Source organism: Pocillopora damicornis, chromosome 5, assembly GCF_964200805.1.
Source record: "Pocillopora damicornis chromosome 5, jaPocDami1.2, whole genome shotgun sequence".
Classification (NCBI taxonomy): domain Eukaryota; kingdom Metazoa; phylum Cnidaria; class Anthozoa; order Scleractinia; family Pocilloporidae; genus Pocillopora; species Pocillopora damicornis.
Window position 1 is genome coordinate 11,658,363 of NC_142674.1, and position 12,356 is coordinate 11,670,718.

Consider the following 12,356-nt stretch of genomic DNA (forward strand, 5'->3'; position numbering starts at 1 on the left):
CTCCTTTGTTATATTTCTTCTGTGATGAGATTGCTTGCTCCAGAAATGTCCACATTTGGTTGAACTAAGAGGTAAATATATAACTTGTCCATGGAAAATCGGAGGTATTCCAATATCATTTACACTGAACACATTAGATGCTGTAACTAAATGAACGTTTGATGATGACACTAGCGCTTGATATGAAGTATAACCGTTTGTCAGATTGCAGACTTTTCAAACCTTGCATTGAGGTCTACATACTCTTATTATCTTGGACCAATTTACGAAAGACAGAAGGCGCAGCTGTGAGGAGTATGGTCTCTGCCGTTATTGCTAATCTCCACCTAGAGAGTTATAGCGATAACCTCACCATGCAACTGTGTGGGATTCCAGCCAATCACAGCCAAACAGAGAGTTCCATAATGTCATGCATTTCTACCAACCTTATAGCATGAAGAAGACACGATATGCAGTCATAAAGTCACGCTCCACATCCAAAGTGACTTAATAGCAAGACAAACAACTATACTGAATTCAGAAAGTGAATTTTTCATGATGAACAACCGAAGTTGTTTTAAGCATATTACCAGTTTGAAAAGAAACTATAAACTTCATCAAAGGGCTCTCACTTTGAGTTATGACGAGGAAACTTCATTGTTGACAAATAAATTGAGTATGATTTTTTTTTTTTAATAACATGACACCATACTTCAAACAACTACAATCAACAAACATATTCACGACAAAATGTCACCTTATTTATCACAAATGTGTGAATTGTAACTTACCAATAGCAAACCCATAGCCAGAATGAACATCTGGTAGTCCAACTGATCTCTGAAGGCCAAGTAAAAAAAAATATGAATAAACATTTCAGAATAGAAACTGAGATACAGAGCCTTTTTTGATATTGTTGTTTGGTGGTATTGTTTTGGCGTGTTATCAAAATTAAGTACTTTTCAACAAAAGAGAATGATTAAAAATTGCTCTGGCTGGGGGTATATTGTCATTCATAAAGTTTGATTGATGAGATGACAAGTTCTTTCAGAGATGACAAATTCAATTTCAGAATTTTCTAGATGTATTGAGAAAGAAATAAAATTTTCCCACAGACAGAGTTCAGCAAACCCAAACTTTGAAATAATGGGATAACTGGATGTGACTGGATAACTGGATGCTCTATTTAGCACCACTTTAAGTGAAATCTTTGTGTAAAAATACTATGGAAACACAAACTGTATAACAAGAAACTCTTCTGTCATCTCCACTTTATACTTTCTCTGCTTCCCAAGAGTACAGGGTCAGTTTGTTAAAAGCTGAGTTAAGATAACTAATAGTCAGTGTGAAATCTGATTTCATATCTGAAAGCTTTCAAATAAAATTCAGTATGTACAATTCTTTTAGTCTGCAATTTGAAGATTGGATGCCCTAGAAAAACTATAGCAAATTTTTCTAAAAAGGCTTTTAAGCAAAGAATTAAACATACCCTGATTAAAATTTAACCCTGGGTTAGCACTTATCAGCCTTTGAACAACTGGGTCCAGGATCGAACAAGTTTCAATTAAACTAAGTTGTAATTTCAACAAGAAAAAGTTATGATCATTCTTACATCAACAATTCCAGGCAAAGCTGCAATATTTGCAATCTGCTTTACACCAAGAAGGAAACCACCAATACATGGAGAGGAATTTCATTTAATTGTATAAAAGAAATACGACAAATGCAGCTAATACAACAGTATTATATTCCAAATGTTCAGAGTACTGTACCTTGAGTTCCAGCCCAGTTCTCCAGCTCATCAAACATTAGCTTTTCAAGCAACTCATTTTTATAGAAGACACCTTCAACCTTTAAAGGAAAAAAAAAGAAGAATAGTTTAAACTTTGGAGTTGAATAGCTGCAACGTACACCTCTACTAGTCTTATATCTGAAACAGTATGTAAAAATTTGTCCATGGTACTAATTAATTAGAACATTCTTACATTGACAATTTCCAGAAAAATGCCACAGTCAGTAACTTGAGGAAAATGAGAGAAATTAGGGGTCATGAAGTCAATCATGGATATAATTTGGATTTGATGGAGGAAGTGAGGACAAATACAATTCTCCATTACAGTCAAACCTGTATTAAGCCGTCACCAATGGGAATGGCATTCAATACAGGATGAGTGCTTAAAATTATACAGTGCCACTGAAGACTGGTTTGACTGTAGTTCGTGAATTGACTGACTGGATCAAAACAAAAAAAAAAAATTAAAATATTCCTGACATGAGAGAGGGTGGCAGGGGGATAGCATTTGATCGTAACGTGGGTTGAAAAGGTGGAGGGGGGGGGGGGAATCTAGTTGTCCCAGAAACAATTTTTCTTGAAACAAAACTTAGTTCAAAGAAGGAAATTACTTTGACGGATATGGCAGATGTACGGGGATTTATTTCGATGAACATAGCTTATCATCATCACTCTCACGTATTAAATCGTTGGACATGTATTTTGACGCGCACGCTAGTCAGCTGGAGTTGGGCTTCCGATCCGATGTTTGGCGCGCGTTCACTTACCTTCATGTTTGAGACAAAGCCTTCCTTGATAAGAAACGAGTTTCCATTTAAGCGCTCAATACAAGAGCACTCCTCTTTGAATGTACGGTGTTCTTTCGCCATGTTAGTCTTTTCATTCACGTTTCACAAAGGTTTCAGCAAACTCAGCGTAGGGAGAAAAGCCATGTAGCAATAACTCAGCGCATGAGTCCCGTTTGAATATGCGCGCAGTGGTCGCGCGCAGTACGATTTCATATCCAGTCTTTCTCTGTCAGGTAATCCAAGATGGCGGACGACGTAAGAGTGTCTTTATTAACTCTCTAGGGATAAACCAGAACGGTTGTTGTTATTTAAAAGAGCGTGCACATTCAGTCTCTCAATTAAAGCTCTTTGCTCATAGCTTTATACTGGCAGAGGATAATTCGAAAGGGAAGAAGCGAAAATGGGAACCAGTAGTATTGGACGATCCTTCGTTCTTTGCGGGCGAAATGGATGGATTTGTGTCCCTTGAAGTCATGGAAGACTATGATCTAAAAGAACTAACAGGAATTGGTGCAGGTGGACCAGCTCGGAAGAAGAAAATAAAAGAACGGTCGCTGCAGAAGGTGAATTGCTTAAAGTGCTTTAAAACGTACCGCATGGTTAAATTCAGAAGATAAGATTCACTTCAAGCACGTGGTGAAATTACCCGGTGAAATTTCCGCACAGTCCTATCCTATTGTAAAACAAATTTTGTCATTGTTTTCTCTATCCAAGAACTGAATGCATAATGTAGTATGGGGCTGTGCGGAAATTTTACCATAACTCATCTTTAATTATTAAATGTTGAGGGTTGTCCAATACATCCACATTTGGTTGAATCGTTTACGAATCGACCCACCAGAAGTCAATTAGTGGTTAAGTCATCTTGTGATACTGGAAATCTGAATAAACTGTGCCTCTTAAGGAGGAAATGTCTTACCAAAAGTGGATTTTTAAGATGCTTAATAAATAATTCTCAACCTGTTACAAGGCAGGCTTGAAAATGTTGTACAATTGACTCGATTTGACTTAAATGGAATGACTCATCTCCTGAGTTGGATTGGGTGTATTGGATATGAGAATCAAAACTAAGATAACTGCCAGTCATACCTTTAATGAAAAAAGAAACAAACAAACAAACAAAAAGAAAACAAACAAACAAACAAAAAGAAAACATGAATATGAAAGTGATCTTTGCAGTAATGAACACTACTTGAGCAATAGTGAAAATAAGGCCTGAAAAAATTCAGGCCTGTATGGGATTTGAACCCATGACCTCACCAATACCAATGCAGCGCTCTACCAACTGAGCTAACAAGGTCTTATTTCCAAAACTGTTCAAGTAGTGTCTTTATCCACAGTTCAAATATATGACTTTCATATATTCACAGTCATTTAAAAAGAAAACAACAACAGGAATAACACTCTTCATAAGAACTTCATGGAATTACATCAAGTGATCAAAATCATTTTGATAGTAATTTGTTCTAAATTTTTCAAAGAAAGCAGACCGCACTTTTTTCGGTTTTCTCCAAAAATTTGGCTCACAGGAAAAAAAAAGCTACATAGTATTCTCTTTTTATTTAAATCTTATGGATTATCCAAAACAAACAGTTACCACACCATCTACACAACTTGAGAAAAGCACAAAGAACGACCAACAGACAAAGGGAAAAAAGAAGAGGAAAAAGAAAAACAAGGCCCAAAGTAAAGCCCAGTCAGAAGAGCAAAACAGAGTAGAAATGGTCACTGACAATAGACTGGTGGAAGATCCTCCAAGTAAGATTTAATTTCATGAATTATGGATGGGAAATGCACAAAACAAAGTACAATTTTACTCCAACGATTGTCCTTGAATTTTATTATTAAGAAGAGAATCAAACACATTTTGTGTAGATAATATTATGTTGGCAAAGATATAATTTTCTATAAATAATGTAATTTTACTGATAAGTTTTATATTACTGTATTGTTATTTATTAATAAAGAATTCATTAAGTTAGACTATAAAACCTTTATAAACATATGTCATATCTATGCAGGTACAAATAACTTATTGCATTCAACTGTAATAAAATGATATTTCCTACTAACACTATGAGTTTAAGATGCAATTATATTTATAGCTAAATCATTTATTTTGACTGAACTAAACTTTAGAGCCCATGGTAGATATGAGTGCTTGGGAAGTCCTTGGTGTTCCCAAAGAAGTTCAGAGAGGACTCAGTGAACAAAGTTTTACTACACCAACCCCTATACAGACTTTCTCCCTTCCACCTGCAATATTCCACCACAGGGACATCATTGGTGCAGCAGAAACAGTGAGTTCAATCAGAGCAGTTAGATTGGTGTAGGTCTCTTTTTTTATGTGCATTGTTTGTTTACTTTTTTTACTACTATTTTGAAGAATTCTTTTTTTTTTTTGGAGGGGGAGAGAGAGAGAGAGAGAGAGAGAGAGAGAGAGAGAGAGAGAGAGAGAGAGAGAGAGAGAGAGAGAGAGAGAGTAGAAAAAAATACTTTTTCAACATGTACATGTATTTACTATGATGTACACCTAGCTCATTTACGTGTAAGAAGACTTTCCCACACATTATAGCAAACAGTTTCTGTTACTTTAGAGCTGGTCTTTGACCTGAATTAATGTCTAAAGTAGGTACTACATGAGTTTTGAATAATTATAAATATGACTTTTGTGAAAGCACTTTTGAGGAGAGCTGTCGAGCTGAAATTATGTGTATAGTGTACCTCTTGAGAGAGAGCTCTGACTGACTGATTAACTGGAGGTTAAATTTTGCTAGATCTTAAGAACTAACTTGATAGTTCTTCTCTCTATATGTAGGTGTAATCTATCTTCCTATAGTTGGTTGATGGAACTTTATTTATACAAAAATGTGCATTACAATAAGATTATCAAGATAAGTCCCTTCAGCTTGCAAGTTTTGTAGTTCTCATATCATTTGTTGGATAATGCCTTGAAATTGTCTGTTGAAGTTATGATAAAATCACTTGGGAGAAGCTTAGATTTCAGGAATGGCTGGTTTTTGAGGAGGTTATTATTTAAGGGTATTACTTTAAAAAAATTGTGTGTATTTACTAGGGTTTAGGTAAAACACTAGCCTTTGGGATTCCAATTCTCACCCATATGCTTGGCCACAAGTCCAGTCAAGAAGCAGGTGAAACTACAGAAAATACTACCAAAAATAATGCTACAGAAGCCACAGAAACTGGTAATGGAACATCCAAGCTCAAGAAACCACTCCTGGGGTTGATAATGACACCAACCAGAGAATTGGGGCAACAAATAAAAAATCATCCTAAACAGGCTGCAAAACACTCATCTTTAGAGGTAACTTTATGTACTTAAATTGACAATTTGGAAGTCATCTCCACAGTTAGATTCTATTTCCCATTGTTAGAAACTCAATTATTACTTTATTTTTATTGGCCCAAGTCAATTTTGTCTCCTGAGCCTTCAATACTATTTTTTTCAATGGAGCAGAAGGTAAACCTATCTCTTGTTTGGAAAGTATTTTTTACATTTTTTTTGGGAAACATGATTTTGTAGCCTAAATAGATTTAGGCAGCTTGAATGACAATGAGTCAGCACTGAAACACATCCCTACAAACATAAATTCTATTGTTTTGTGGTACCAAATTCTGGAGTGAAATATTTATTTTATCTACACCCCTTCAGCAGCAAAGTATATAAAAACCCTTTTGTTCAGAGTATTACAATCCTAATTTGTATAGGTTGAACTTAAATCAGGGCTGAAATACCCAAAGCTCCAATCTTTGCTTTCCATGAATCAAGTAAACCTTCTTAAGAGTTAAAATTCTCATTAAAATGTAATTCAGTCCATGTTAATAACTTTCGATTCTAATCCGTTACACTAACTAATTTTGGTTTCAATTTGTAGAACCCGCGAAACAGGCCATATGGCAAGGGGAAAAATTTGCATAATCACGTCACGCAATATATCAAGCCGGGTTTGTCCAGTTGATTTTGATGATCGCAGGGAAATGTCGAGTTTCTCGCTTAAAACCATTGTGGTCCATAAGAGCGTAATATCATTAGTTATGGAAACAAATCTGCGGAAAGGAGGGTTAGTTCATCGGGTTCCGTATACTAAATCTCGAGAGAAACTGCAAGAATTATTTCAGAGTGTATGCGGGTTGTTTTGTAAATATAAACACTGTAACCTATTTTAACCTGTTTTTGTGTCCTTCTGAGCGACGCGATATGTCTGTTATGACCAGAGTGTCAAATTTTATTCTTTAATTTTGATCTTCTCCACACTACGTAGTTCATGAACTGATATTTCAACGTAAATTATCGAGAAGGCGCCTTCCGATCACCTTTGTCTGCTTTGTAAGTCACGCAAGCGCGCAAGCGTTACGACCGATCACGTTTACGCAACGTTTTAGGACAACTCGGCATCTATTCTCCATTCAGTTGCTGTAAAAACCTAAAATCCTCAACGTAGAAGATAAACGAACGAAGTTTGAACGGTCAAAAGGAGATGTTGGTCAATTTTAAGAATCATGCAAATGATCTTTGACACGAACGCAATTTAGCAAACACATGGATCTGCGTTGTTTTTTAAGAAGTTGTTGGATGGATGAGGCAATCCGAACCTCATTGGTGTATTAACTATGCACTGACATGCCTTTTCAGCCTGATTAACGCCTGCATTTTGAGAATTCTTTCGTACAAAGTAGTGAATTTTTGTAATGCAAATTAAGGTCGAAGAGAAGGGTCTCCTCTGATCACGCTGGTTTGAAAACTATTTCAGCTGAAGTTTCCATATTTTGCTGTGAACTAACTGAATACATCATGCGGTTAAGAATATATGAAAGTCATATATTTGAACTGCGGATAAAGACATGAATGAAAGTGATCCTCGCAGTGATGTGCACTACTTAGGCAGTAGTGAGAATAAGGCCTGAAAAAAAAAAAATTTCAGGCCTGTACGGGATTTGAACCCATGACCTCTGCGATACCGGTGCAGCGCTCTACCAACTGAGCTAACAAGCCAACTGGGAGCTGGTCATGATAGTGGTTCTAAATAAACCCGTGAAGTGATGAATATGCGGTTAAGAATATATGAATATATTATGAATATATTATGAATATATTATTTTCACTACTGCCTAAGTAGTGCACATCACTGCGAGGATCACTTTCATTCATGTCTTTATCCGCAGTTCAAATATATGACTTTCAACCATGAATGGTTAAATGAACCACTATCATGACCAGCTCCCAGTTGGCTTGTTAGCTCAGTTGGTAGAGCGCTGCACCGGTATCGCAGAGGTCATGGGTTCAAATCCCGTACAGGCCTGAAATTTTTTTCTGGCCTTATTTTCACTACTGCCTAAGTAGTGCACATCACTGCGAGGATCACTTTCATTCATGAATACATCATGTAACTTGGAGCAAGATAGAATTCCGTGAGCTACATTGTTGCAGTCGCTGCGCGCTGGACAAAATCTTTGAAACTTACGCTTTCGATCGTTGTCCACAGGGGTGGTCTGGCCAGAAATCATTTTTGGCTTGTGGCGACGCAAAAAAAGAGAATTGGAGAAAAACTAAACAATTTTTGAAACTTGTGTCTTAAACCCTTTTCATGGGCAAAAAATAAAAAGAAACTTTTTTTTCCACGGGAAGTTGAGAGGACCACTCTTAGCGAGAGTTAAATGTATTGAGACCCCAGAATGTGAGAGAAATTGTTGGAAGACTCTGCTAAGATTTTTATTGTAAGAGGGCTAAAGTACACGTAGGTGTGCATGGAGTTACTTGAGGAGATTTGAAGAATAATCCTTTTTCCAATGAATAATTCATTTGCTGAGAATTCACCCCAAGACTCGTTCACTTTAAACTTCCCTTGTATCTTGGCCGTTTAGTTAACGAGTGAATGATGTTTTGGTATCGATGCTATGGAAATATGTTACTATATATGTGTGCTACTCCACACTTGGGTTAAAATTGGCGATTTGACGTGAATACGCGTAAGGTTTAGTCGTATGTGTCACCCCATGTGAGGTAATCCGGGACAGTATTAGATTCTGGATTCCATCCTGTGGATTCCGGATTCCAGGTGCTAGATTCCGGTTCCCTCTCAAATTACTTTTTAACTTTCCTTTTAAACAAAAACCAGACTGAGGAAAAATTTAAACTGAAATACAAGTTTTGTACTACCCCGTGTATGTTGCAAATAAATCCCAGACTATGACCAAGAAAAGCTTGTTTTCCTACGTGTAATTAGAGATGATGTTCGACATTATGAGATTGTGCATAAAACGATGTTCAACCAGCTCAACTATACTCAAACCTTTGCAAAATCGCAAAAGATCTGCATTTACACAAACTTTCCAAGAATAACAGGTTCTCTTTCCTATACTTCATTTTTCTTTAAAAGGTTAACCAAGTCAAGTCACATTACTTCGGCTATGAATTCTCCAGAAAAATGATTCTATAAAGGTTTAAGGTGGCTCGTCGCTTTTTTTTTTTTCAAGTTTGACCCTAAAATCTGGTAATATCTTATTTTATTCGCACTGAGATAAGATGTTTTATTAAATATTCAAGTTTGTTATTCCGAATGCCAAATATCAAAGAAAGCGGTTTACGTTCCAATAGCGAAAATTCTCCCGGCTCCCATAGGTGTCCATATATATCTTTGTTCAAAGTTTGTCGTAACTGGAAACGTGTGGTCCGTTGCCACGCTGGTGTTCCAAGCATATCCTGGGGAATTTGAGTGCTTTTGTCACGTAAACAATTTCTTTTGTCTCTCCAAATTTGCCAACCCATTGACCACGTGAGTGAACTGCACTCCACAGCGGTTGCATTAGTCATCATAAAACGCAGACTGCAGACCATGCAGACTGTGCAAACCGCGCAGACCGTGCGGGCTGAGCTATTTTTTGTTTGCTTTTTTTAAACTGTGATTTACATATGATTAAGGTGTATACACCACTTTCTTGCTCTTTTGGCAACGTTTTTCCAAGTTTTGGACACCACATGACGAAATTTTACGAGTTTATATCGAACTCTCGTTACCTAGCAAAGCAAAATCACAGGCTCAAGTTTCTCGAGCTCATGGAGATTAGCCCCACACGGCTAGGTGTATTGCAGATGTTATTTTTGCGGACAGTGAAGCTGTTTTAGAGGTATGGAATGCGCTGTATGAACGAAGCAAATGATTACCAGGATCTTCACAAGACAACCCAAAGAACTTTACGGTAAAGAAAGTGCTGCAAGCTAAAATTGAACTTTACTAGGAATAAGATTTTTGAATCGGAGTAGAAGACTGATTAATAGCTAGTAAAGAACTTTGGCCATTACAGTATCGAAGTCGACTGAGTGATAGGTCATGACTGAATTTGTCGTTGTCACGCGAGCTGTAGCGGTCAAAATTCTGCAGCGAACAAAGCGCACTCTACTTGATCTGCACGGTCTGCAGTCTACGTTTTAGCATGACCGTGGTTGCATGGATGCACATGAAAGCCGTTAATACGATTTGAAAATGATCTTCAGCAAATGGATTCTGGATTGATTATCTAGCAGGATTCTGAATTCCAATGCCCAGTATTCGGGACTCCACAAGCAAAAATTTCCTGGATTCCGGAATCCGGATTACCTTACATGGGGCGATATGTGAAATCTGATAACCCGATTCTACCTTGTCTCTCTCTGACCTGATGACCGAACAACATCCCAAGCTGTAAGCCAAGACTGGTGTGGTCAGGTGGCTTGATTTGTGATCCTTATTCCAATGGGACAAACTAATCTACAAAGCACCAGTTTTAACATGTAGCTCGGTCTACACTAAACGCTTCTATGAGTTGTGACTCTGTGCAGCATTGTCTTCCATCTTTAAGAACTCTTTTTCTTCGAACGCAATTTGCATCGTCATGGTAAAGTGAATTTTTTCTTTTGTTTTGTTTCTTTTGAAGGCTCTACTTTCTCTCGAGTGTGGGTCAGGCCTCATTTCCCAAACAGTTTCCGGGTATCACCTAGGCGGTAAAAATCTACATACGTATTCTATGATAATAATTATGTTTTGTATTATACCATCATGCGAGCCAAATGCAGCATGGAGACAAAATAGGTTAAGTCAATCCTTGATTTAGTGGATCACGTTCTGCAGAGTCCTAATCCATCGATCTGAATTCAATTAATTTGGTGTGAAGGAAACACTTCAACTGCTGATATCTGGACTTATAATGAGCTTGCAAATTTTACAACTTGAATATAATAAAGCCTATAAAGAGTTAACAATAATCCTTACAAAGAACTTGCAAACTGGTAATGTTCTCTTACTTGGACAATCGGGTCTCTGATAGGCAGTTTAGTTACACTTCTTACGCTCTCATTATTCTTGCTAGCAAATGAGATTCTCGATAATGGACAAGTTATCATTCTCTTAAATGCGGCACGGAATTTCTTCTTAAGGTATATCAGGAGCCACGGGTAAACAACGCTGTTTGCATGTCCACACCAATAGCATAACAGCATAATATAATATGGCAGCGATTCACGGACACTGAAGTCAATGGCCAAAATTATATGATACGCGTGCGCTAGAAGCCAGCAAAGTGCAAAAGCAACAACGACAGCTATCGACATATGAATCACTTGACGCTTGGTAGCGTGGGCCCGAGATGTTGCGCGATTGTTGATGGCAATGCCCGGCAGTTTGTGCCTGTGGAGTGTATGACAGACGTGTCCATAGAGAATGCACATGGTAACTAGGGGCACTAAGTAGATGATGACTACGATGTAAAGAAGATACCTCTCAAAGCTGCTTGAGTCTCGCCAAACTGAGTAAACTTAAATTCTATCCTGGAGTTCTTAACTTTGATTGTGATCAGCCATGGAGTCATCAGACACATTGAGGGGATCCAAATTGTGGGAACCAAGATCTTTTTGTTCCCAAGGCGAGGGAACTTTTGCATTGGAAGGACAATCCCGAAGAAGAAGTCAAAAGCCACGGCTGTTAGAGAGAAGACGGACGCTGTGACCGCCACGAAGAAAACAACATCGATCCACAGATTGTCAAAAATGATTTGTTCCATCGACTGAGGCATGACAACAGCTGTTACGAGCAAGTCGGCCACAGCGAGGTTGACGCACATGAAGCTTCTTAATATTCTTGTTTCTGGCCTCTTGTACAGAATATAGATCACCAAAATGTTTCCAACTAAGGCCATTGAAATGATTCCAGTATATAAGATGGCGAAGGTGAGTTTAATTCTTGATGGATACGTGAAAGGAGGCTGCGTCGTGGAGCCTGAAAGAGAATGAAGTACCATGGTTAAAGCAAAAATAAAGGAAATAGGTCTGCAACGCGCGCGTACACCGAAAGGCGACACAGATAGTGACGATATGCAATAATAATTATCGGAAAAACATCCATTAACTTCAAGCTTTCTCCATCATTGAAGAGTGCATCACTTCTGTCATAAAGGGATATGCCCTTGATCATGAGAGAAAAAATCTGAGATCCGAGCTTAGTTAAAGAAATGAAAATGGAAAGTAATAACTTAGCTAAGAATCCTTACTCCTAGGGAAGGCATTTGCCACCCAAATAATAGAATGATGGAAGCGCAAATTTTGTGTCAACTTTTTTTCGTCATCTAAGCTATTTTGAAAGATGGTTTCGGCGGATTTATCGCATAACGAGAGAAAAAGATAAAAAACACCTGAGCAATAAAAATCATTAAAAAATAATCAAATTGACTAGTGAAACAAAATGCTTTATCTTCCCTTGTGCTATTGAAAACCCAGTTTGACGTGGTAAAATTCGTTCCTAAAAGGG

At 37.6% G+C, this 12,356-nt stretch overlaps 1 pseudogene; it reads right to left on the minus strand.

Moving 5' to 3' along the window:
• Positions 1-10,741: 10,741 nt before the first annotated feature.
• On the minus strand, positions 10,742-11,850 carry LOC149045251 (QRFP-like peptide receptor; annotated as a pseudogene).
• Between the last annotated feature and the right edge of the window lie 506 nt (positions 11,851-12,356).